Genomic DNA, 6,000 nt, shown 5'->3' with positions numbered 1-6,000 from the left:
AGGTGTAGTTTATGGAGTCCCGCAGGCAGTTCTAATGTATCTCTTGTTAAGGACCACTAATTGGCCTTCTCAAAATGAGATCTGAAGACCCCTTGCCACAGAATGACCTTAAGCAGCCTTATTAACTAGAGATTCCTAGACCTCCCTCCTGGGCTCTCTGAATTATAATTTCTGGGTAAGGGAGGACTGAGAATCTGCATTTTAACAATGTCCTCGAGGTTCTTTATATGCACATTGCTTTTAGAAAGCACAAAAGCTCATCTCAAGCATTTAGGAAGGTATTTATCTTTTTTTACTTTATTACTTATAAATTGGGCTTGTACTCCAAACCCTGAGATCTAGACCTGAGCTGAGATCAAGAGTTGGATGCTTAAAAAAAAAAAAAAAGAAAAAAAAAAAAAGAGTTGGATGCTTAACCAAATGAGCTACTCAGGCACCCCAAGTATATATTTTCTAAATATGTACCACATATAGATATGAGTACATGTGATTCAGTAAGAGCGACACTGATTAAATAAAATTAAAAAAAAAAAAAAAGAAAAAAAAAAGAGCAACACTGATTACCCTGGAGCTGCTTTCACTCATACATGCTTAGCACTTGGGTAATGATTGAGTGACCTCTGGCCATGTGGCAAAAACAACAACAAAAACAAAAAACAAAACAAAATAAACAAAACAAAACAAAACAAAAAAAAACAGACTTGCCTTTTAAGGAGATTTGTTGGCATCTGAACATTTTTTGTTTTGTGTCCCTAGCACGCACTCTGACTTTGGCCATTCTATTTCCCCACCTTGGTATGCAGTCAATACCAAAGATAGGAAAGCATCATTCAATATATCTTAAACCTTTAAAGTGGAAGCCTCTAGACATAATCAAGCATGACTTCTGGAAGCTCTTTCAGGCTCTCTTTATGTGTCTCCTTTAATATGCTTTGCTCATCTATTTTAAAATTCTCTCTTGCAATGTTGCCTCAATAGCCTTTCCTGGGCAGGCACTCCATGGTCTAAATGGGCTTTGAAGGTACTTTCCTCCTCAGCTACATCTTTGCTTAATCTTTCTTTCTTTTTTTTTTTTTCTTTTAAGATTTTATTTATTTATTTGATAGAGAGAAAGCACTAGCAGGGGGAAAGGTAGAGGAACAAGCAGACCCTACACTGAGCGGGGAGCCCAATGTGGGGCCCAATCTCAAGATCCTGGGATCGTGACCTGAGTCAAATGCTTAACTGACTGAGCCACTCAAGTGCCCCTCAACCTGTCTTCTTTTTGAAAAGCAGACAAACGCTATTGTTTATGTTCCTTTCTCCTTCTAGTATTGCTGTAAACAAAGTACAAAAATAGTGGCAATGTGGTACAGTCATCATGTAACTGAACTAAGGTGAATTAGCTCCTTGATGAGTTACAAAGACTACACTGAGTACACTTGTCACACAAAGGAAAACTGATTTGCAGCAAACAAGGAGATGACAGGGAAGAACTTCCAAAGATGTGACTCCCTGAGTGGGGGCAAGTGGGTTTCTTTTATTTAGGGTTAGGATGTATATTCAGAAAGGGAAGCTTTGTCATCCCACATACAGGTGGGCATTCGGGTGCACAGGACAGCTTAGAAAACAAGGCTCTCCATGTATCCTGTGTTATGTTAATGAGGCTTGTGCTCCTCCAACATTATAATGAGAGAAAGGTCGCTGTCGAAGACTCCGTGGTCCACCTGTGTAGGTATGAGTTGATGGTCAAGCTCAAACTAATCTTAGGCTGCCAAAGCTCTTCCTCTTGTTTGCTTCTAAAAGAAGAGGTTAACATTCCTGTGAAGAAGGGAGGATTCAATGGGGGTCTTGCTGACAGTTTCAACCTCATTAACCTTATGGGGTCCAGTTTCAGTTAGACACGTTCCTAGAATCAAACTTCTTGGATTCCAACCCCGGTTCTGCTCTTTGCTACCTATATATAATCTTGGGCTGGTTGCATCATCTTTCTGTTTCTTTGTTTCTTTGATCTGTAAGTCTAAGATAATATTACCACCCTCCTGGGGGTATTGTAAGAATCCAGTGAGTTAGGACAAAGAACTTTGGAATTGAGCCCAGTCTGGAGGAGGTCTTCGATCTGGCTGAGTTCTGGCTCTCATTATCCCAGATATGGGCAAATGGGAACCAAGTTATGCTTATCTGCTTCACATTCCTGGGCCCTGTTTGTATCTTTCAAAATGTAAACATTTTAAAATGTTTTATTTTAAGTAAAATAAAACAAATCAAATCAGTAAGAAGTGGGCAGAAGAGATTTGATCAGAGAGGCCTTTTTTTTTTTTATAATAAATTTATTTTTTATCGGTGTTCAGTTTACCAACATACAGAATAACACCCAGTGCTCATCCTGTCAAGTGCCCCCCTCAGTGCCCGCCACCCATTCACCCCCACCCTCCACCCTCCTCCCCTTCCACCACCCCTAGTTCATTTCCCAGAGTTAGGAGTTTTTATGTTCTGTCTCCCTTTCTGATATTTCCCACACATTTCTTCTCCCTTCCCTTATATTCCCTTTCACTATTATTTATATTCCCCAAATGAATGAGAACATACAATGTTTGTCCTTCTCCGATTGACTTACTTCACTCAGCATAATACCCTCCAGTTCCATCCACGTTGAAGCAAATGGTGGGTATTTGTCGTTTCTAATGGCTGAGTAATATTCCATTGTATACATAAACCACATCTTCTTTATCCATTCATCTTTCGAGGCTTTTTACAGAGACTAATGGAAGCATGGAGGAGGAAAGTAGGAAAGTGCTTAAGACCAAGAAGAGCCTGTGAACATGTCAAGGTTAAGAGGTCTCAATCACCAAACTGAGATCTGACTCCATGGTAGATAATTTTTCATCTGAAGCCCCAGATATCAGCATAGATCTGGATCCTTTTTTGCAAAAACTATCTGGGTGGCTGTGGGCAAGACATTTAACTTCTCTGAACCTCAGTTTTATCTTTAAATTCAAATCACTCATCCCCCCTTCACTGGATAGTTGTAAAAGCAAATAAGAGGGAGTACACCAGTATTCATCACAAAGTTGGTATTAAGCATTAGGGGTATGTATGAAGATGGAGGGAGTGAGGGAGGAAGTTGAAGACACAGCAAGAAGCATGGGGCACTGACTAGGAATGCCAGGAAATGGGGGCTTTCCGCTGGGCTGATGGGAGCCCTGGTGCTATAAAACCAGCACGGTCTATTTAACTTCTTTCCGTTTTGATAATCCCAGCAGTGGCTCCCTTAGGAGTAAATACTGGTGGCTAAGAAATGTATTTGACAAGCTGAGAGTCAGTGACAGTCACTCTTCCACGCAGCAGGCAGCCCCAGGAACAGGGAACTTATTCCCCAGGTCACAGTCCCTGGAGGGAATCATAGCAGATCTTATTTTTAAAGGTGGATTTCTGACTATTCACCCCTGCCTTGGATGCTATACACCATTGGGCTTTAATGAACAAAGGGAACCAGCCTCAAGGTCCCATTCACAGGATTCATTACACAGATCCAAAGAGACACAAGAAGCTTGTTTTTTTGTCCCCAGACATTGGCCTCCTGATTACCTATAGCCACAAGATGTTGGTATACCTTTCTTCTAGATTACTGTTCACTTTCATCTTCAGAGGTAAAGAAACAAAGATAAAGAATGAACATATGTAAAAATAAAAACAATAAAATATCACCAAATATATGCTTTGCTTCAAGAAATTTACACTGTATCTTTACTTTTAACAATTTTATATAGATAATCTATTCCCAGTTCCTCAGAGGAGGGTGTTGTAAGTAGATTCAGAAATGTATGACAGTCTGTCCTCTGTCACACAGCTAGTAATCAGAGGGTTTTATTATTTTTGCCTGGACTCAGGCTCACACTCTTTCCATCCACCATGCTTCCCTTCCCTGAAAATCATTCAGGCTGATAACGATAATGGACAGGAAAGAGGGAGGATGGAGTTGCTCTCATGTCCAAGTAGCCCAAGAGTCTCTCTGCTTATGTTTACTTTGAGTTCACTGCTTTTGCCTATAGATGCTCTGAGAATAAAACAGCAAATAAGGCACTGCCAGTGGACCACATTTGAGATAGCATTACAGTGCTTCTGTGGTTATACAGATTTGGAGAGATCTAGTAATGAAATTGTCTCACTTGACCTCTTGGGAGAAACAAAACAGAACAAAACAAACAAATTTTAAGCCCCTCATTCCCTGTATATTTTAAGTCAAACATTTCATTTTTGTTATCCAAAAGAAAGCGATTCACGCACTAAGCAAATATTTACTGAGCACATACTACATGCCAGTAGCTATCCTAGCACCTGAGATGTATCACTGAATAGAATACATAAATATATGTACTGTCAAAAATCTTATTTTGTCAAATACTCATAAATCCCAAGACACAAGGAGCCTATGGAAGAGGATACAGCAGCTCATTCTCCTAACACGCATTGCAGTTTTCAGTACATAGGATTAGCAAACATGTTCTGTTTCCTAATTTCTGGGTGTCCATGACATAGTAAAATCCATATAATCAAGAGCTCTGCAAATGGAAACTTAACAGCCAAATGTGACATTGTGGACCATTATGATGTGTTCAGCAAAAGAAGACAAAGGCAAAAAGTATGCTCAGAGGGAAATTTCTGGCAGCCAAGGTAAATTCAGTGGTACACAATGACACCAGCTGTGGGGTTATTTTACACCTAGACCTGATATGAGTGCATTTGTATACAGAGACCTATGCTGTGATTAAAAAGGAACTGATGGCAGTTCCAGTTCCAACTCTGCCACTCTCTGGTATGACCTTGGACAAATCAAGTGGCCTCTGTGAGCTTTCTTCATTTCCAAAGACAAATCGTGTCTATGTCATTGTGTTTTGTTTTGTGTATGTGTAGGCCTTTTTCTCTTAAAATACAATGAAAGTATGTATATGGTTTCATACACTTGCATGTCTTTATGCGCAAAGCAATTTTTATCATGAATAATACCAGGATAAAGTTCCTGTCATCCTGCCATCTCTTTTTCTTCTTGTAATAAATTTGGTATTTTCTCTACATTCAGTTTCACATACTTGCCCTTTATATTCCTGTTGCAAAAGTTCAGGTTCCCTTAGGGTCACTCCTGAAATACTATAAGAGCTGCCCAGCTCCCTGGTTTTACCTTGTGTACCTTCCAATTCTATATATTTCTGACAGAGAAATCTACATTAAAATAGTTCTTATGTGAGAAATTCAATTTTTCCAATACTTCTTAATGTCCTGCATTATACATGAAATGAAGTTCAAGTTAGGAATTTTGGTCATAGTTTATTTTTCCAGGCTTGTGTGTCTCTACTAACCAGGGACTCCTATTCACTATTCTTGATTGTGTCTCATAATTGCTTCCATCTCTTTGCTCAGATGATCCTCACTGAGCAGCATCCCACTTTGCCTCCGTAGTTATGAGTTATGTTTCATTGGACAGTGTCTGCTTAGTCACCAGTTGTCACTAGTGTCCACTACCAAGTAGGAGCTCATAAAAGTTCGTCAACTTGAAGACCAAATAAGATGCTTAGGCACAATTGGCTGATGAGTGAATTGATTCACACCTCTAAGTGTAACTTCTTGGTATTCTAGGAATTTCTGAGATTTTTTTGAGTGTTCCTAGAATTTCCAGTTCATTATTATGTCCACATAAAGAATTACAGTTCCTCAATATTGTTAGTACCTGCCAAATTCTTCAGTAATACCATGAAGCCCACCAAGGTGAATTAAATTTCCCAGATTCACAAACCTTTGGAATCCCCATTGTTAAACACTAACTCTTTAGGAAACAACAGTAATATTTGATATTGCATAATTCTTTCATTTGCTAAAACAGACTAATAAGGAATGAATACATTTTATATACCTTATCTTTTTAAAAAATATATTTTATTTATCTATCTGAGAGAGAGAGAATGAGTGAGAGTGAGAGAGCATGAGCTGGGAGAGGGGGAGAGGGGGAAGGAGAGACAGGCCCTC

Source organism: Vulpes vulpes, chromosome 15 (genome assembly GCF_048418805.1).
Source record: "Vulpes vulpes isolate BD-2025 chromosome 15, VulVul3, whole genome shotgun sequence".
In the NCBI taxonomy this organism is placed as follows: Eukaryota; Metazoa; Chordata; class Mammalia; order Carnivora; family Canidae; genus Vulpes; species Vulpes vulpes.
Note: the sequence above shows the minus strand (reverse complement) of the source record.